Below are 22084 nucleotides of genomic sequence, written 5' to 3'. Positions count from 1 at the left end.
GTAGGCGTGTCAAGTTATGTGCATAATTTAAACGATCACCTGATTCATGTCACGCCACTGTTTGTATTCCTACACCTGGAATGTTTATCAATGTCATTTTTGTCTGTTTTGATATATGCAACTGTTTTGGGTTAAACTATTGTAGATAAAACATGTTTTACGTTGTCGAATTTAATTATAAGCATTGACTGTACGCGGATTCATACAGTTTGCACATCGGTTTTTCGATTCATACCTCAATGAACCGTAAAAAATACACAGTCAATCCTTAAGTGACAAACGCGCACCTGGCGAATTGTTAGATATCACTGCACTGTATATCAAACGAAATTAAAAAACAATTCAATTCAGAAATGTGTGCATATAATTTAACGAAAAATATTATCCATTTTGTTAAAGTAATGTATTCAGTTTTAGTTCAATAAAATGAAACGGCTATTCATTGACATTGGTTATATGAATATTGACAAGAAATACGTACATGCCACAGTTATATTGTCACTTCATCGTGTAACACTTGTCCAAACGAAACAATATAACAAACCATTACAGTGCGTCGTAATATATTTACATCAAGGCCAAGACGTCAAAGTGACGGGACAGATTTCCGAAGTTCTACTACCGTAGTTCTATTACGGTAGTTTGAATGTGCTTTTCTTCGTTTTGTTCTCTAAGATGGGTAGTAGCGAGGGTATCCTTGGACGGACATGCATCAAACTCTCTGACTTATGTATGCTTAACCGCTAAGTTCAAGATTAAAGGGTCTAAATAATGAGAAACAACACTTCTGTATGTTTTCGTGCGGGGGAACTCCCAGGGGTTTCCCCAGGGATGTGGAAGTAGTCCGTCCGTGTTTACGTCATTTCAACACGGTCTCTTGAAAAACGTATGAACATCAAATTGTGTCGTTCATACACTTATGAACGTCAATTTCGCGGTCATGTGACGGACTTCTCGTCCAATGGAAAAGCCGTATATCGTGTAAACTTCAATTAAAAAAATATATGCTTATATAATTTGCATAATGTTTAATAGATATAACACATTCTTTTACAGATTAAGTAATTTACTGGGAACATAGACGCCTAAAGAACTATAACCATTTGTAAAACATTTCTCGTATTAAATAAAAGTCAGATACATAATTGAAGGTAAGCCTGATAAACATATGATGAAAGCCAGATACACAGATGACGAAAGCCAAATAAATAGATGATAAAAGCCGAATAAACAGATGATATAAGCCAGACAAATAGATGATAAAAGTCAAATACACAGATTATATCATGGTTATGGATCTGTTTGTGAAAATCAACGATTATCAAAGCTAAACATATTGACAGTACTACAAGTAACAGATATGTATTTACAAAGGTTGGCATCATTAATGGTTTCAAGGAAATGCCACTCTTATTTTCAGTATAAGTACTTTTATATTTGAACTGAATCCTACCTTACAGAAATACACATAAATCATATCCCAGTTTGGATGCAGTTCTGATGAAAAGAATTAATTGATTTGAAAAGAAACAAAACATATTGGAAAAGATAGAAATCAAAGGATGTGAAAAATGTATAAGTTCAGATGTAAGTTATACGAGTATGTGTATTGATGACACTTAATATTTATGCAGACCATTTTTCTTAACAATCAATTTACAATAAATGCACGATGTCAAACATTGTTTAAGATTTAGATCACAAAACATTTGGCAAATCTGAGAGATTTGTCACTGATGCCAAATCATCTGACATTTCAAAAATATGAAAATTTGCACACAGAATGGCAACCACCAGGATATTACAATAGGGCAGCTTGTCCCCAACCAGTTGAGACCGTTCCCTACCATCCACTGAGTTGCTGCAATTAAGACGTTTGACCTTATCAAACACCGGCAGTTTTTCTCAGATCCTTCCACAAAGTCTCATCCCCATCCTGGTAATCCTCAACACGTAGTATGCACTCCTCTTCCACCACATTCAGCAGACTCTCGGGGAGATCCTCAACCTGCACGGCGCCCACAAGTAGCACAATAATCCGGCTAGGAATCAGATCCGATAAGGAGTACAGGGCTGCATCAAGAGTAAACTGTGACCACTGAGACACATCTTCAAGAAAGTCATCTGAAATCACCAGGACAGACTTCCAACTGTTAGTGATACCGCAAATAATACCGTTGGCGATAACAACCCCCGGAAGAACATCCAGATCCTTCAGGAAGAGACGCACGGGGGAATTCCAATGCTGGTCGCAGATTCCTATAGACAAATGGGATATCAGCGTCACAATATCCGATATAGAAGGTGAAAGCAAAATCTTTGGGTGTTAAATATTTGATTCCTAATCCAAATATTCTCATCAAAGCATTACGATATCGTATTGGATTCTTGGAGACCATGTATGATGCAGAAATGGAAGTAAATATTACCACCATAAATGTGACTGAGAGACTGAGGGTCAATTTGCCTGTGCAGTAGCGATTTAGACCTTTATAATTGTGGGCCACATCAACGGTTCCCGTCATTGTGCCATTATTCAGAAAGCAAGCGAAGTTCCTGTCAGACTCATAAATCACTGGTGTATCCATCAACCAAAGAATGAAGTCTAGATTTTCACAGCTACACGAAAAGGTGTTTCCTTGTACAATAAGTTTGAGCTTGTTCTTTTCAGCTGACAAGTCGAGTTTCGATCTGGTATCTTTATCCAGATATCCAATGAGGTTGAATGACAAATCGATATGGATAAGGCGTGGATAATAAAGTGTTTCAATGGGAATGGTATCAAACTCATTACGCGATAGATTTAGATGAACGATTGTATCTGAAAGTGGAAGTAGTTGTATAAATCGGAGCTGATTCATGGAGACATCCAAATATTCCACAGATTTCATAGAACTGAATATGCTGTGTGCGCTGAAGGGTTCAAGGGCCAAATGTAATTTGCAATTTCGTAAAGATAACCGCTTTGCGTTTGCAAATGAGTGAAAATCAAACACATTGTCAAACTTATTTCCTGATAAATCAACATTGCTCACATTTTCCAAACCCCTCACTTTCATCAAACTAAACAACAAGTTAGAAGCAAGCATTACAGTTTCAAGTTTGTGTGTGTTTTGAAAAATGATTTCTTGGACACCATTGGCAGCTGCCATGTAACCAGAAAAACCGAAATATATAAGGTTTTGGGGCAACGTGACTGTTATAGAAGAGATTCCATTTAATGTTACAGAACTTGGAAAGTCATTATACCGTCTTTGAAAGCTAAAATCCAAATATTCAAGTTCAGAAAATCTGAACAAGAAAAACATTATACCTACATCCCCAATAAAATAGTTGTCAGACAAATCAATCTTTTTCAAACATCCTTCAAAAGGATCTTGGTATATAGATGGAAATTCAATCAGATATAACTGGTTACTTCTCAAAGATACTTCAGTGACACATATTTGGGTCAAATAACGCATTCTTTGTTTAGTTAGAACTCTATCGACAATGTCTGTTTCATTTTGCATTTTGAACTTGTATGTACTATTGAACCAAATTCTTTTCATATTCTGCTTTACGAAGGGATGGAGCAGATGTAAAGCATTGTGAATTCCTATTTGATTATGGGTAAGTTCCAAATGTTTTAGAAATATTAGTGGCTCTAAAACGCCAGACTCGCAGTGTGATAAATGTGAGCAAAAGTTTAAAATCAAAACTTCAAGTTTGGTTTCAATTAGACTCTGAAATGTTTCATTTGTGAGATGTGCGGTTGAACATGTTCCTTCATACAGAAACCGTGAATCCATCTGTAACAATTTCAGATTTGCTAGTTTGGAGAATCCTGGACCAAACAAAGGAGCAGGAACTGAGTCAATATACAGACTGTGGAGGTTGACGAGAGGAAGAAACACCCAATCTGGATAAGAGTACATTTCATTCTGTTCGATATTAAGAGTTTGCAAACTTGTAAGGTCTTGGAAAAGTTCATCTGGGAAAGACATTTTGTGGTCTCTTAATTTGTTTCGGGCAAGAAGGAGAGTGGTAAGATTGAACAAGCCACTAAATGCCCTTGGCTCAAACTTTGACAAAAGGTTTATGTTCATGTTCAGATAAATGAGCTTGTTAAATTTGTAAAATGTGTTATTTTGGACTATTTTCAGATCATTCCCACTGATATCCAGGGTTGTTATGTTTCCCGGAAGGTAGTTTGGAACCTGTTGGAGTTTTCTCCCCGTACAGTCAGCAAAGATGCCTCCATATTGTTCGTCAAAATACAAGTAACAAACATGTCCACTTCCTTGGCACAGATTCACTGTCAGCACAACAAGCAGTGCTCTCAGCATTATGTCTGAAACAAAAGAACGCATGACCATCACAAAAACGTAATGTCTTATTCCATAGAAATATTATGATAACACCTAAGGTACCGGCGCTTCTCGGGAAAGGGTGGGTAAGTAAAACTAATTTTAATTTTCCGGAAAATTCTTGAAAAAAGTGATATTTCAGCGTGTTGAAAAAAATGAAATTGCCTGCCACAGTAAAATATGGATCTTGTATTTTAGAACTCTTGTATTGTTAGCATTTTGTAATTTGCAGATTTCTCAAAGATAGCTTTCTGACATTTGAAAATGATTGGAAAAAAGTATCACTTATATTACCATTATCATTCCCTGATAAGTAAACGTACGCGTGATTTACATGTTCCAAACCATGTACACGTTTGAAATGTATGTTGTTACATCCCAAACGAAAGTCCTTTAGGTTATCTGTATTGTGAAATGTCACATCTTGATCTGGAAGATTCATGTCAGTTACTCCCGTTGCATCAAAATATACAATATTGTGGTAATTGTGCTGCTGGAGGCCCAAACAGTTGTGTGTTTTGGTATGCCATATACTAGTCGCTGGTAGCTAAGATCAAGATACTTTAAACGGGAAAACCCAGACATTATTATGGAAAAAAGCACCATCACCAACCAGACACATCAAGCATTTCATTGCATCCCCTGAAAGGATCTTTATTGATAGAACCAGTTTCAATCAAGTATATACCATTTCTTCTCAATGATACATATATTTGTGTTTAATACTTCGTGTTCTTTTATGTTAGTATATCGTCATCAATGTCTTCCTTGTGTTGGACTGAAATAGTACTTGTCCCATTAAGCCAAATCCTACTTCTGTTCTGTTCTGTTAAATTGGCGAGTTTGGAATCTCGATTTAAGTCTAATTATATTCTGTGAAGGCTGGTCATTTTGTCATTTTGTCATTTTGGCTATGTGATTTCACATAGTCCACTTGGTTCAAAGGGCACTGTTCACATTTAATGAAAGCACAAGGTCGTAACTAGACAGAGATCTTTCAGCATAATGTTTTGTTTATTCGTGGTGTTCTGAACTTAAAAATACCACGAAGCTTGCACTACAACAATATAAAGCGAGAGTTCATATACTCTGCCAAAACTTACGGACTTCCAGAAAAATAAAGTTTTGATGCTCATGCACAGTGTGTCTATGCATTGGTGGTGTTTTGATTGAAATATAGCAGTCTCTACCGTGGGAAGATTATCCGTCAAGATGTAGAATAGACGCTTCAGAGTACAGTTGCACAGTGCTACGTACGTCTCGATGCGAATGACCAGACAATGTAAAAATAGTGATGAAACTGATGTTATTAAACACTGTTTTACGCCGCGTTTAGACATATTCCACCAATATCACGGCGGCTACAACTATTGATGGGTCACCCATATGATTATGAACGATAGAACTGAAGGTCTCCTATTCACATCTAAAACTTATAATAAGCAAAGCCCCATTTGTTACAGTCCATATTGATGTGAATGTTTGTGGCTGTAATATTCAAAACAATATTTGAACCATGCTAATTAATTCAGTATCAGGTAAACGCTGAGCAAATTTTCACACATTTAAACATTGTGTTCATGGTCACAAATCATATCGCCCGAACACAACTATTTGTCAGTTGCTGCTCGTGCAAATCAGGATATGGACACATGGTTATAAATAGTAGCGAATAACAGGAAACACGTCAAACAATGCGTCGATTTTTGAGTGTTGCAAGTCAACGTAGTGCTATTGGCATGCGACATAGTCAACGTCAGATGGCTGCACGTCTTAACGTCACTCAGAGAGGTTTTGCGAGGCTGTGGTAGCGGTACCAGGATAGTTGAACAGTTGCCTATGCTTGAAGACCAGGCCGTCCGAGGGTCACAACAAAGAGACAGGATAGGTACCTTGTGAACACTCTAACGCCAATAATGTCCGCATTAGCCAGGCCACTAGACGAAGCAGATTGCGTTCTGTTGGTCTCCGTTCTCAACGTCTGGCAAATCGTCCACCACTGACACTACGTCACAGACACGCTCGTTTGCAACGGTGCCGACATCATCAGCGGGGAAGGGTGTGTGTGTGTTAGTGTGTGTGTGTTAGTGTGTGTGTGTGTTAGTGTGTGTGTGTGTTAGTGTGTGTGTGTGTGTTAGTGTTAGTGTGTGTGTTAGTGTGTGTGTTAGTGTGTGTGTGTGTGTGTGGTGTTTTAATGTCTCGGCCCATACAATTCTTTTGTAATAGGCTCATCACAGATAAATGCTACTAAGCTAATGTTGAACCACGGGAGCTTCTTTCAACCAGCAGATTCATCGAACCAGTCCAAGTAAATGCAAAACGTCAATGCAAGAGAATAAGCAGGCTCAATTATCCGCCGAAACAGACTCTATTTGGCGTTTAGGTCTAATTTGCAATAATATCCTTGCAACAGAATGGGCTCATGATTATTTTACTCCTGTTTTTTCTTCAAATGGGATCCCGGCCACTGGAGTGAGTGAGTGAGTGAGTTGGGTTTAAGGCCGCTTTTAACAGTATTACAGTTATATCACGGCGTGGCAGCTTAATGTGGGAGGAAAGCCCGAAGTGATGCAGGTCTCAGACGTTTACCACTTCGGTGAAACACACGAGCACGGGTATGGTGCTGACAAACCTAGAAACATAATCGGGGCAAACCGGGATTCGAACCCACAATCATAGGTTTCTGGCGTGCCCAAGGGACGCAACTCTGCACAGCGAATCGCGGTTTCACAGGGTGTTGGCTAAAATATGACACTTCTCTTCATAACATTTAGTTTAAAGATGGATTCGCACTGTATACATTTATCTTGGTACAAAATCGGGACAGTAAGACATATCATGCAGTGAACACCTTTCAAACGAAATTTACCACAGTCTTATGACTCTGGGTAGATTAAGACCCACAGCAAAACGTGTGTAACGAGGAGACAAATCCTTATCTGAACATCTTTTCCAAGTATGATGCAACTGATTCTTGGCATGCAACAATAGAAATCAACAAGCAATTAAAATCTTTGTCATGGGGACACGCGAAGTTTCACAGACTGACGTGGCGCGAGCAACTTTCGGACGAGTGTGCCTCTGCCAAAGACATTGCTACTAGGCAATGAAAACATATAACGGACATGACAAAAAAACTACTTTCATCACTTTACAATGTTATTGGGTATGACCAGGATCTTTATGATTATTGTCGTCCAGGTTCCAGATTAGCAGTCTCCAGACCTTGTGGATGAGGTACCACATGTGATACTCGCATGCCTACCACCGAAACACTCTCCAGGTCCACCAGTAAACCCGTTCTCTAAATTGTGCAAAACTTCACTTGACCAAGACCACTAAATAACAAACTATGAACACTTTTGTGAACGTATCCTTATACGGCTTTCACCAAAGTTTAACCAGAAAACAAAACGCAAACAATGTGAAATCCTGAATCTAAATACTTAAGGAATCTGTTATCTGCATCTTTGATAAATAAGATTCCCTTCAGAGTGAGGAACCGACATTCGAAACACAAGTACATTAGTCAAACCTCGTCTTTTGAGATCTTCTACACAAACACTATTCCTATACCTAGCTTCAGGTACATAAATAATCAACGTATCTTCAAAGTCTCAGTCAGTCCTCTCAGTCACAGGGCACTGGTCACGACATGCCACACTGCCTTTGAACATCCTGGACAAAACTTCCTATTGACACATTTCCTATTGTAAGACTGTAATCGTGCATGTTGAAACTCTCAGGCGAGAAAACCGAATTTTATGTTTCCTTGCGAAATTTATGGTGACACATAACCTACTTTATTTTCGTTCTTGCGTTTTTTTGTTAATCTAATGTCTTTCAACGTTTCAAGGTTATACATTTTAGTCATTGCACAAATAGCTTCTTTATCTGCTTGTGATGCACACTGGTTGGTATTTATACATCCCAGATACACTGTATTAAATGAAATAATGTATTCACTTTTAAGTAATGTTGTAAATATTTGCCATTTCAACAGAAAGTCTCCAGTGGAATTAATATGTTACCAGCATCAGGGAGAGTACAGAGTGTTTTGGTGGCGTAACAGCCATGATTAAGATCTGATCCAGACTCGATTATTTACATTTGTTTGTTTATTGTTTAACGCCGCACTCAGCAATATTCCAGCTACATGACGGCGGTCTGTAAATAATCGAGTCTGGACCAGACAATCCAGTGATTGACATCATGAGCATCGATCCACGCATTTGGGATCGATGACATGCATCAACCAAGTCAGCGAGCCTGATCACCTGATCCCGTCAGTCGCCTTTAAAGACAAGCATAGTCGCTTTTTATGGCAAGTATGGGTTGCTGAAGACCTATTCTACCCTGGGCCGATTATTTACAGACCGCCGTCATATAGCTGAGTGCGTCGTTAAACAACAAACAAACAAAAACATAGCTACGAATCCATTATAGTGTTTTTGGACGATTCTCACCGGCCTATACAAAACGCCTTCAAAGTGCACAATGAAAACTAATATGGACTTTTTGAATACTCAAAAGTCCTAACACTCTTTAAGTACATAAACGTATTTAATTTTAGAAATAATGTTTGCTCTATCCCACATGTGATGTTATAAAGCACAGTTTTGTCCTGAACTGTATATTATACTAAGAACGCCTGCGTCTCAGTGCTCAGTTGACGTTATAATGGGGTAGAGCAAACAAGTAACTATAGCAAATTTAGAACTAACCTTGTGTTGTAATGATGATGGATTTGAAATAAAATCTGTAGTTTGTAAATTGAAAATCTTCGAACAGGGCGATCTTATTGGCTGCTTCACCTAAATACCTGCAAAATAGGTTTTAAACAGCAATACAGAGTCAATGTATGGGCCAGCTGCTTATAAATAAAGTCGGAACAAAGAGTGAGTGAGTGAGTGAGTGAGTGAGTTTGATTTTACGCCGCCTTTAGCAATATTCCAGCAATATCACGACGGGGGACACCAGAAATGGGATTCACACATTGTACCCATGTCAGGAATCGAACCCAGGTCTTCGGCGTGAGGAGCGAACGCTTTAACCACTAGGCTAACCGACCGCCCCTTCGAACAAAGACGTATATAGACACATATATGCATGTTTGGTTAGGCAGGCCTGTTGGCCACTGAAACGTGAGGTGGATGAGATGTGAATTCTGCATACATGTGTCGCACATGCGGCACATGGCAGTCTGACCGTGAATGGCTCCTTAGGGATAAATGGGCAATGCTTTCTATTGGTCTGGAGTTGACCCTGGGGCAGCAGCGAGAGAGGTTTGTCGAGGTAGGCCTGACAGATACTAACTGGATACCATGCTTATGATTATGAATTACCTGCAAAATACCATTGGAATAAATGTTGTGGACCCATAGACTTGTGGTGTCACATGCAGAAGTCCCTGGTTGTTGTGTGTTCAGGTGTTCTCTGTCGTAAAATCCCACCCTATGTTTCCACCACCAAATGCAGCACATGTAAGCCATTAAAAATGGAGTGATTACAGAGCTGGTTGCACTTCATGATACGGTAACTAACGTGAATAGATCGATATGATTTCATAGCAATAAAGATTATGTCTTGGGATTGATAGTCTAATCACCCTGATAAGGTAGATAAAAAGTCTGTGTGCATGATTTGCGATTACGATTACTATGTGTAGGTCTGTGGCCCCTCAGTATTACTTTAGGAACAGCGATACAAGGCGAGCCGTATTGTACAGAGTGTTTGGCCTGATGGATTATTAAATATACATGTACCGCTATTCTGTTAAAGATGACATACGAGTTACTCGGGGTTCCCGAATAAGAATGTTCTCTTGCTTCCAACACATCCCTACTTACTCAAGCGGGGCAGGGTGGCCCAGTCGTCTAATACACCGCAATTCGCTATGCAGATTTGCGTCCCTTGGGCACCTATGATCGTGGGTTCGAATCACGATTCGCCCCAATTATGTTTCTTGGTTTGTCAGCACAATACCCGTGCTAGTGGGTCCAACGAAGTGGTAAACGGCTGAGACCTGCTTCACTTTGGGCTTCCCTCCAACATAAAACTGACAAGCCATGGTATGAATGGAATACTATTCAAAGCGGCGTTATATCCACCTCACTCGCTCACTACTTTCTCAAGCTAAAAATACATCCTTACTTTCATACTTTTAAGGTTTCAGGAAAATATTTTCAGAGTTATTGAACTCTGTGAAGTTGTACATATGCTGTGGGAGTCACCGTTGCAAGATGCATGTGGGACATGTTCGAACATTCTCTGCTGCTAATGCACGTTCGCCAAGGTCGCAAGTTGATCTTTACAGTGCATGGCACACGGCAACATACTCAAAAAAGACTTCAGATTCCGTCACACTGTCAACCTGCCCCTTCCACCCCCTGTAATAAGATGTAATATTAAACGGTGGGTCTCTAAAAACTTGTTCAGAGTTATAATTAAGAGCATGTCGAACACTGATGCCAGATTACTCCATCAGTCACAATAGTATGTAGGTCAATGCTGGATAAACCATGGAAATTGGGATGCCACATTACTCCATCAGTCACAATAGTATATAGATCAATGCTGGATAAACCATTGAAATTGGGATGCTACATTACTCCATCAGTCACAATAGTATATAGATCAATGCTGGATAAACCATTGAAATTGGGATGCCACATTACTCCATCAGTCACACTAGTATATAGATCAATGCTTGATAAACTATTGAAATTTGGATGCTACATTACTCCATTAGTTACAATAGTATATAGATCAATGCTTGATAAACCATTGAAATTGGGATGCTACATTACTCCATAAGTTACAATAGTATATAGATCAATGCTGGATATACTATCGAAATTGGGATGCTACATTACTCCATTAGTTACAATAGTATATAGATCAATGCTGGATAAACCATGGAAATTGGGATGCTACATTACTCCATTAGTTACAATAGTATATAGATCAATGCTGGATATACCATGGAAATTGGGATACTACATTACTCCATCAGTCACAATTGTATATAGATCAATGCTGGATAAGCCATGGAAATTGGGATGCTACATTACTCCATCAGTCACAATAGTATATAGATCAATGCTGGATAAACCATTGAAATTGGGATGCTACATTACTCCATTAGTTACAATAGTATATAGATCAATGCTGGATATACCATGGAAATTGGGATACTACATTACTCCATCAGTCACAATTGTATATAGATCAATGCTGGATAAGCCATGGAAATTGGGATGCTACATTACTCCATCAGTCACAATAGTATATAGATCAATGCTGGATAAACCATCGAAATTGGGATGCCACATTACTCCATCAGTCACAATAGTATATAGATCAATGCTGGATAAACCATTGAAATTGGGATGCTACATTACTCCATTAGTTACAATAGTATATAGATCAATGCTGGATATACCATGGAAATTGGGATACTACATTACTCCATCAGTCACAATTGTATATAGATCAATGCTGGATAAGCCATGGAAATTGGGATGCTACATTACTCCATCAGTCACAATAGTATATAGATCAATGCTGGATAAACCATCGAAATTGGGATGCCACATTACTCCATCAGTCACACTAGTATATAGATCAATGCTGGATATAGCATTGAAATTGGGATGCTACATTACTCCATTAGTTACAATAGTATATAGATCAATGCTGGATAAACCATGGAAATTGGGATGCTACATTAATCCATCAGTTACAATAGTATATAGATCAATGCTGGATAAACCATTGAAATTGGGATGCCACATTACTCTATCAGTCACAATAGTATATAGATCAATGCTAGATAAACCATTGAAATTGGGATACTACGTTACTCTAAGCACTGAACACCTTTCACACAAAAAATATACCACAGACAACTGATCCTGCCTGTCCCCAGCGCTCTCCTTCCCCATTCTACCCGTCATCTCCGATCATCTGAACTCAGGTAACTATAAGAGAAATAGCACAAACTGCATAGTATGTGTACTTCGCTTGTATCAAAGCATCTACATGTTCATCTACCTCACCTGTGAGCACAAGGTCTATCTCTCTGTGTGACGGGCTGCAGGTTACATAACCATAGAACAGTCCAGAGTGTACCTTCCGCCTTCAAGCCGTTCACTCACCTGTATACAATGTAAACAACGCTGCGTTCCCCGAAAAAGAACATGAGAACCCGCATGAATAGGTTGACTACGCGCACTATTGGGGTACAAATATCAGGTTACTCGGGCTGCATGATGTGATTAGATTTTCTAACGATAACATAATTAAGTTTCACATCTTTAGTGTATGATTGTTCTTTGAAGGGCAAGTAAAGTCAACAAAGCAACCTTTCAAATTTTAATACTTTAGGCAATATTTAATCACAATTACTTGACCAAAATTATATGTGACAGAAACGAAACATAGACATTGACAAACGACGAAATCGTCCTGCAAGTGAAACAATTCAAGGGGAATTCCCCTTGTTAGGGTTAAAACTCGTGAGGATAATTAATCAGTAATTATTTTGACCTGTCTTGTCCCGTCTTGGCCCGACCCGACCCCGCCCTGTCCGGCCCCATCCCAACGTAATCCCCCATACTCAATAAACGTGTAAAGGTAACTGAAAGCGACAAAACCCTTCCCACAGCCACAAACAATCTTTCCCAAAAGCAGATTCGATTTTACAATTCCGAGCATCATCAGAATGTGACTATGAATCACTATTACATAGTGGTGATACCAGGTGTTCGCGAAAGGATAAGCGTATATTGCCCCAACGGTGACACATGTCACAAACACATGCAAAGGCAAATCAATTGTTCACCGGAAAATAAACATGGGAACATGCAGAACTTTATTTTAGAGGCAATAAATAGGATTGAAACGTTGTGTTTGTATAAAAAAGAAGTTGTTTTCCATAGTCCTCCTTGTCATATTACTGTAGGTTAATGTTGCAGTTATACTGTGTGAGGTATATCAGTCTGAGCGCAAGGATCACTTTGTGCAACGGATATAAGGTTCTGAGAAAGTAAGTATTGAGTTGGAGTTCCGGGGCAGAATGGGCCCCTTCTACCCATCTTCAACCGACAAACAAGGTTGATAGGTAGATAGAAACACAGGAAATCTCCCAGATGTGACCTGTGTAGTCGGTCTCACTATCGACCACCGATTTGTCTGGTTCAGATTTCGATTATGCTGCAATAATGCGGCATAAAACACCATTCACGCGGTCTCGATGAGAACGTCGCTTGTTCGCCACCATTCGAACATAAGATAACGAGCAATTCATTCGTGCCAAGCGATGACAGTAGATCCTTCTTTTGACACACCATTTTCATTCTTAAAACAATTTACACCGGGGATCTTGAAGTATTGGTGCCTGAGACCACTACACGGTTTTAGAAACTAATGAATCACACCAGAGAGAGATTCACCATTCCGGCTAGGCCTCTACAGAGAGGGGTAATCCAAACAAACGCTGTCTGTGCTATTACAGCTGTTAGCCTTGGTTACGGATGACAGAATAAGAAAGGACGAATTATGGTTTCTTATTTTTTCTTCGACATTCATTTCTATGTCATGATTGACCCTCTGTAGTAAACTACTTGGAATGCACGTAGAAACTCATTTTGCTTCAATGACACAACATTCGTCTTGCTTCAATTACATGACATTCGTCTTTCTTCAATGACATGACATTCGTCTTGCTTCATGGACGTGACATTCGTCTTGCTTCAATGACATGATATTCGTCTTGCTTCAATGACATGACATTCGTCTTGCTTCAATGGCATGACATTCGTCTTGCTTCAGTGACATGACATTCGTCTTGCATCAATGACATGATATTCGTCTTGCTTCAATGACATGTGATATTTTCGAGTCGTGTGACGCATGACACCTGGGCGGGGTCGCTCTGATTCCTTTAGATTGTCAACTACTGGAAGTGTTTACAATTATGTCTATGTTTAAACTAGGCTTTAAAGCATTAGGCCCAGGGAAAAGCTGTAACTTGTGTTATAGGGTATCCTGCGAAGTGGGGTTTATTTTCTCGGGTTGTCTACCTGTCGGTGAGCCGGACCTTACTTTGAAGTTTAAGGTACTTACGCGTGTGGTCAGTCGATACGTAGAACTGTCCAGTCACCAGCTACAACTGACCGTTGTAGGAGCAGCATCTTATGTTATATATTCATCCTCCAGTGCTATTTGATGGTGAACCTCGCTGACAGTGTCCCACTTGACGCATAAATCACGCCCTGACACTCGTCCAACGTTAGCAAGCTTGCGGGCTTATCTGACATATACGTATGACTCGTATTTGGAAATTGAAAAATAATTTCTTTTCTTATAGGACATACTATTGTTAACGACGTAAACACATCTTTATGCAACATATCAAGCTGTCCACATTGATTATCAGCAAGAATGGCAGGAAGGAAATTAGGGAGGAAATTTCTTGCAAAACATTTTGCATTGAAGGATACAAAAGCCAGGCCGACATGTCAATAAAACCTCAGGAAATGATGTCTGACAAACATGCCCATGGTTGTCATCCGTCACGTTTAGTGTACATTGCAGGGCGATTTTCAGCGTTGATGTTGCGAACTATAAAACCACCTCCAGCAGGTAATTCTTTTACTCCAATTATTTCGTGTCTGTAACATTCTCCGCTCTAGCTGCGTTGTCTGTAACTTTCCCTGCTCAAGCTGTAGTGTTTGTAACATTCTATTCTCTAGCCATACTGTCTGTAACATGCTCTGCTTCAGTTATTGTGTCTGTAACATTCCTTGCTCTAGCTGCGGTGTCTATAACATTCTCTGCCTCAGTTGTAGTTTTTTTGACATTCTCTTTTCCAGCTAAACTGTGATTGTAACATTTTCTTGTCCAGCTTTAGTGTCTGCTGCATTCATTACTTCAGTTGTAGTGTCTGTAACATTCTCTGCTTCAGCTATAGTGTATGTACGATTCCCTGCTTCAGCTTCAGTTGCAGTGTCTACTCTATCTGAAGTGACTGTAACATTCTCCGCTCTAGCTGCGGTGTCTGTAACATTACCTGATCAAGCTGTAGTGTTTCTAACATTCCTTTCTCCAGCTGTAGTATATGTAACACTCTCTGCTATAGTGTCTGTAACAATCTCTTGTCCAGCTGTAGTATATGTAACACTCACTGCTATAGTGTCTGTAACATTCTCTGCGCTTCGGCCGCGGTGTCTAGACCATTCTCTGCCTCAGTTAAAGTGTCTGTAACATTCTCTGGTCCAGTTGCAGTGTCTGCGACAGTCTCTGCTCCAGTTGCAGTGTCTATTACCTTCCCTGTTTCAGCTGAAGTGTCTGTAACATTCCCTGCTTCAGCTGAAGTGTCTGTAACATTCCCTGCTCCAGCTGAAGTGTCTGTAACATTCCCTGCTTCAGCTGAAGTGTCTGTAACATTCCCTGTTCCAGCTGAAGTGTCTGTAACATTCCCTGTTTCAGCTGAAGTGTCTGTAACATTCCCTGTTCCAGCTGAAGTGTATGTAACATTCTCTTCTCTAGCCATACTGTCTGGAACAGTTTCTGCTCCAGTTATAGTGTCTGCAACGTTCCTTTCTCCAGCTGTAGTATATGTAATACTCCCTGCTATAGTGTCTGTGACAATCTCTTTCCAGCTATAGAGTCTCCAACATGTTCTACTTTAGTTATAGTGTCTGTAACATTCTCTGCGCTTCGGCCGCGGTGTCTATAACATTCTCTGCCTCAGTTATAGTGTCTGTAACATTCATTGCTCCAGATATTCTGTGTCTGTAACATTCTCTGGTCCAGTTGCAGTGTCTGTGACTGTCTCTGGTCCAGTTGCAGTGTCTGTTACCTTCCCTGTTTCAGCTGAAGTGTCTGTAACATTCCCTGTTTCAGCTGAAGTGTCTTTAACATTCTCTGTTCCAGCTGAGGTGTCTGTAGCATTCTCTGTTCCAGATGTAGTGTTTGTAACATTCTCTATTCCAGATGTAGTGTCTGTAACATTTGCTGCTCCAACGTCAGTGTCCGTAACAACTCCTGCTTAAGTTATACTGTAACTGTGACATTCTCTTCTCCAACTATAGTGTATGTAACACTCTCTATCCCAGGTATTCAGTGTCTGAAACACTCTCTGCTTCAGTTATTGTGTCTGTAACATTCCCTGCTCCAGCTGTAGTGTCTGTAACAGTCCCTGCTCTAGCTGTAGTGTCTTTAACATTCTCTGCTTCAGCTGTTGTGTATGTAACAATCATTGCTCCAGCTGTAGTGTCTGTAGCAAACGCAGGCGACCTTTTAAACATATATTTACATGTAAATCTGCATACCTGTGTAAATATACACGTCTGAGTATACGTGTCACGTGAACGCGTTTTCTCTTGTGTGTATAGTAACACCATGAGCAAAGTTGCACCTTGTCTGGAGCTGGTGGAAATGTAAATTGCACATTTTCACTGTAAGTATATGTTCCATGTATTATTGACATGAATGAAAAATTAACATCAGAAGAACATTTCTTCACATTGTTGATTTCAATTCGCTCGAGCCTTTCATTGTATTGTTTCAATGTGAGGAAATGTTCTCACAGTGTAAAGCTGAAATAATGCGTTTCCTTCATAGTTCAATCCGTTTATTGAAGTTTGTGCTAATTATGTGTACGCAATGTAGGGTTTATGATGTGCAAAGAACTATACTGAATCGACGAACACATTGCCTCACATCCGCACTGTAACTATCAACGTGTAAATACCTTTACCTTTAACCCTGTTTCACCTGACCGGAATTCGCGTTATATTTTAATCTATGTTGTTATATGGCAGTGTGTTTTAGGGTTGAACAATGATTGTAGCTGAGTTATATTGTTTCTGGTGAGATTCGCGCAATGCATTATGTTTGGACAATGATTAGTTGTCAGGAAAGGAGTACTATTTGATGTAAGCAGTTTTAAGGAAGTTACTATATTTAGATGCTAGTCTGATATGTAATGTTCTAGTGCCGCTAGACTGGTTAGGTTACTGTGTAGAAATTTCCAGTAGCTAGTTAGACTGTATATAAGGGGGCAAGAGTTTGCTTACGCATCTCTCAGGCATTTCATTATATTGAAACCAGTTTTCGTAGGAGGATCACTAATCGTCCCTGATTCCTTGTCTAGGCCCGTCTCGGAAGCTTGACCGCCGTCGTCGCCGTGAATATATATTCATTCTCATAAACATCTAGGACTTAGTCTCCAAGAAGACCGTATGTGGAACGATCACATTGATAGCCCAGTTGAGAAAGTCAGTCCAATGATTCACTGTGTCAGGAGTTTTCGAGTATCGCTTAAATAGAAAAACACCGGAAACTATGCATAAATCTTTCATATTACCGCTATTTGATTATTGTTGCCACACATGGGACAACTGTACAAAAGAAAAGACGTTACTACTTGAAAAACTGAATTTAGATCCACTCAGAACTATTTGTGGGGCTGTTCGTGTCACTAGTCACGGTAAACTTTATAAAGAAACAAATATTACGTCATTAGAAGAAAGAAGGCATTTTCAAAAGTCTGCAAATAGCCTGCCGTAAATGATAAAAAAACTGATTTACCGCTATGACGTCAAAAGGCGACAGAGAGGGTTACACACGTTCAAAGGAAAGGGGGCATAACTCCACTATGCTTAGCACTAGTTTATTGTAACTAGGGTCACTTGGTGAGAATTTGCTGTGGGTAAGGACAGTGTATTTTCGTGGTGTTTTGTTTACTAGGAACCACACTATTCCAACACAAATATCGATATTGAAACTGTATACGTTGAGGCATAAAAAACCCATCAGAAATGATGAAATAATACTTCATAAAAAATGAGTGATAGCGAAATGGATGGCCCTATGTAAACCATAGATTAGTCCTTAGATTCCAACATTCTCCTGATTGTGCAAGTGTAATTTGACTAATGTTGCACCTATCTAATTGGATCACTGGCAGTATCATCAAATGTAATTAATTACTAAGAAAATGACACAATTCTAATTTTCGTTCATGATATGGAAAAAGTCCATGTGTAAAACGGAATTAGACGCTTTTTCGACACAACATAAAAAGACTGCGTTTACCATGTAAATAATGTCTTGAATAGATAAACAATTCAATAATGTACAGTGTATCTTAATTGCACAAGACACGCACCTGTTTGGCATCAAATTTACGTAATCAGGTACTCAAAAAATTATTTCAAACCAAACAAAATTATTATTCAATATCGGACATGTATTTGTTCATTATTATGTAATTATTTCTCATCATCTTGTCTCAAAATTATACCATAAAAGATCCGAAGAAAGCTCTCTTGGTACTGAATAATCAGGATAATCGTATAAGGATAATCGTCCACCAACGGGGTACATGGCACGGGTTATATTTTAAAACTATTTTACAATTCTTGTATAAATATAGTCAACAGTTTAATATCTTGTGGTCACAATATTTGATAAAGGATGAACCCATTGATTATATAATGCGAAACTAGAGGAATAATTCATAAGTCGTTTGTGACTAACGCGCACCTGGAGAATCGTTAGATGTCACTGTTCTGTATGTCAAACGGCATAAAAAAAAATCCAAGACAAGGACAATTCTTCTAGAAATGTGTGCATATATTTTAACGACAAATAATATCAATTTCCTTTAAGTTATATCTTCAGTTTAGTTATACAGCTATTCGTTGACACTGTTTATATGAACTTATAATATTGACTATTCGCTCCCTAGAAAAACATACATGTTGCAGCTGCATTTACATTTCATCTAGTATCACTTGTCCAAAATAAAGAAATATCGTATATGACACATATAAACTTATCAATTTCATATGTAAACATTGTTCAAACAAACAGGATATTATTAAAGGTTCATACATGTTGTGGCCTATATCTACTTATGATATCATACTGAACATTGATTAATATCCAAAGTGAAATTAAATGTGTGAAAAAATGTACACAAGACATGCACGATCTACATCATAATTGAAACTGTAAATAGACTGCTAGGACACAATGATCGTGTGTACTTTCATTCAAGGACCTTCACCTCAAAGAAATTACCTAATATGTATAACATATGTTGACGTATGACATCACTACCGGTGACCGACTTTTACAAAATGGCGTGTTCACTGTCTACAGTACGCGGGATTTTACGAGGGGACTTTCGTTGATTCAGGGTTCGTATATATATAAATGTGACATGTAAGAAATCAGACCCATTCTGACAATCTGTGTACTGTTATTTTTTGTTATATTTTTCATTGAACGGAAATTCCGATAAATACCGATAAATACCGTTGTCGTTGTGCGTGATTTTGCGTCAGTCATGGCGTCACACTGGACAGGATCTTCGACAAGTTCTGTTGAAAATGTCAAATCATTGCAATGTATGTATTCCCTAATTCACCCTACGATTCTCTTCCCGTGTATATTCTGAAAATGCTGAGCCAATGTACTCAACGAATAGACAAATGGCTTTGTTTACATTTCCAACAAGTGCACTTTTTTCAGCGTTCGTTTTAACACCTCATTTATTTTGCTTCATTACATCTAGACAATTTGTATTGTGACAAAGACCATTTGGCATTTGATTCTAACATGTATGAGGAATTCAAGGATGTAGGTATCGCAGCTGATTTTAAAATATACGTGATGGTATTTGCGTCTCATTACCGGTGTACGTATAACGTGATTTTGTAAACACTATCCAATATGGCTGACACAGAACGACAGAGCAAATAAAGGTAAAAAGCCCCAGTGGCAACAAACTGAAGGAATATCAAAACTTGAATAATAGGCGGTAGACTCTGGGAGTGGGGTAGAATATATGCCAGTTCATCACCGGTTAGACCAACGATGAAAAAAATGGTAGAACGATGAAATCTATATCTCTCAAAGAACTCTTCGTCGTTGTACAGATCAAGAGGGTTGAATCAGTCTCGAAATGTCCGATGAATTGCTATTTTGTCCTTTTTAGCCCGTAGGCGACGCATGAGGCGAACAACCTCCGACATCTTTCTTGCTTCAAATTTTGTCTTAAGTCTACTCAGGGGCAGTCTTAGGACTTAAGATCAAATTTTGTCTTAGGCTTAAAATATTCTCATAGATTGTGCTTCGTGATCCCCGATTTAAGACAAAATATGATCTTAAGTTAGTTTCCTGATCCCGGGCCATGGAATGAGCTATTGGAATCTTACATAGACAATTTGACATATAGCACGGAGTGCCGTATCCAACAGTGTCTGGACGGAAGCGGGACAGTTACCGACTATTGACTATAATATCTGATGAGACAACAGTCTTATACAATTTGTTTTGGCAAAATCTGAGAATAAAATTCGTATTATTGATTAACAAAATAATTACATTGAAAGTTATTTTTTATAGCCTCAGTGTATGGACTATTAATCCAGACCCTTATACAAGGGACAACATGACTTCTGAACGATTTTAAAAAAATCAATCTATTTTGTGGCAACTGGTAGGAATTATTGACGCAATTGGTTAAATGCCTTTAACGAAGGTTTTGCTGAAGTAATCACGCCCCGTTCGGTTCAGGTAGACTCAGGAGAAGACATATCATTGTTTGGTCACTACTTCATGACATACATGTTTTCAAAAAGTTTATGATTATAATGAACGAATAGGGAATACATTACACCCGGTATTGAAGTATGACAATAGATGTTATAACTACCAACGAGCTTGATAGACGATAGGGGTAAGAGGGGAAATTTCCAAGTTTGCCTGTCGTGATTGGTGGAGCGTAATACCGCCACGATTTGTCAAACATTCATTTATTCGGAGAGGCATACTCCACATGTTTGAGGCATTGTTTGGCACATGACAACGGAGTTTTGTTAATTAAATATGTCTTCACGCAATACTGCACATAATTTGACGTATTACCTTTCAAAGTGGTGGTCCTTAGCAAATTGTGAGTAGTATTTTCCCGCGTGCATTGAGTGATGCGTCATCGTGCACATTTTACACAAAAGGTTCTGATTTAATCATAATTTTCTCTTGTACATTTGATGTACATTATCAATTTTCACAACAATGGAAAGTTGTTTAATGATGGCAAATTACAATATGTCCCCGGCAACCTGAGCTGGTTGTTTGTTGCAACTGATTGAATCAGTTGGTCAGGTTCGATTACTTGGTATTAATCACCAATCTGAGTTCCAATGAAATAAGTCGACTTGTTATGTCTCACAACTTATTAATTTCACAGCATAAATGTAGTGTGTGCATATCCCTGTGGACATATCTGAAGTAAGGACAAACAAGGACAACAAAAGTAATAAGATAACAAAAGGTGGAAACTAACAAGACAGGCAAACAGATAATTGGCGATGATAGGTGATCAGCAAAATACAATGGAAGCCAACACTTTACAGTAACTAGAGCTGAGTAAGCATATACTCCGAAACGTTGTGTTTCCTCATAATAACGTTGACACCTATAAATTCACGGCAGTACTCCTAATGGCTTGTATTATTGGTGTGTTTTTTTTGTATGGCAAAATACTCAAAATGACTTCAGTCACACTATTATCCTTCCCCTTCCACTCCCTGTAAGAAAAGTGCAATATCGAACAGCGGGGTATGGGTTAATATAGTTTCTAGAGATTAGAGTATGTCGTTCATTGAGGCTGTTCACTGAGCCGTATTGTGCAGCCAACCGTAAATAAAAGG

General features: G+C 38.8%; 1 pseudogene; it reads right to left on the bottom strand.

Moving 5' to 3' along the window:
• Window positions 1-1885: 1885 nt before the first annotated feature.
• On the bottom strand, window positions 1886-4328 carry LOC139475925 (toll-like receptor 4; annotated as a pseudogene).
• Window positions 4329-22084: the final 17756 nt, after the last annotated feature.

Source organism: Haliotis cracherodii, unplaced genomic scaffold (assembly GCF_022045235.1).
Source record: "Haliotis cracherodii isolate W230 unplaced genomic scaffold, xgHalCrac1.p SCAF_3, whole genome shotgun sequence".
Lineage (NCBI taxonomy): Eukaryota > Metazoa > Mollusca > Gastropoda > Lepetellida > Haliotidae > Haliotis > Haliotis cracherodii.
Note: the sequence above shows the minus strand (reverse complement) of the source record. Positions and strands in the feature narration are given on the sequence as shown.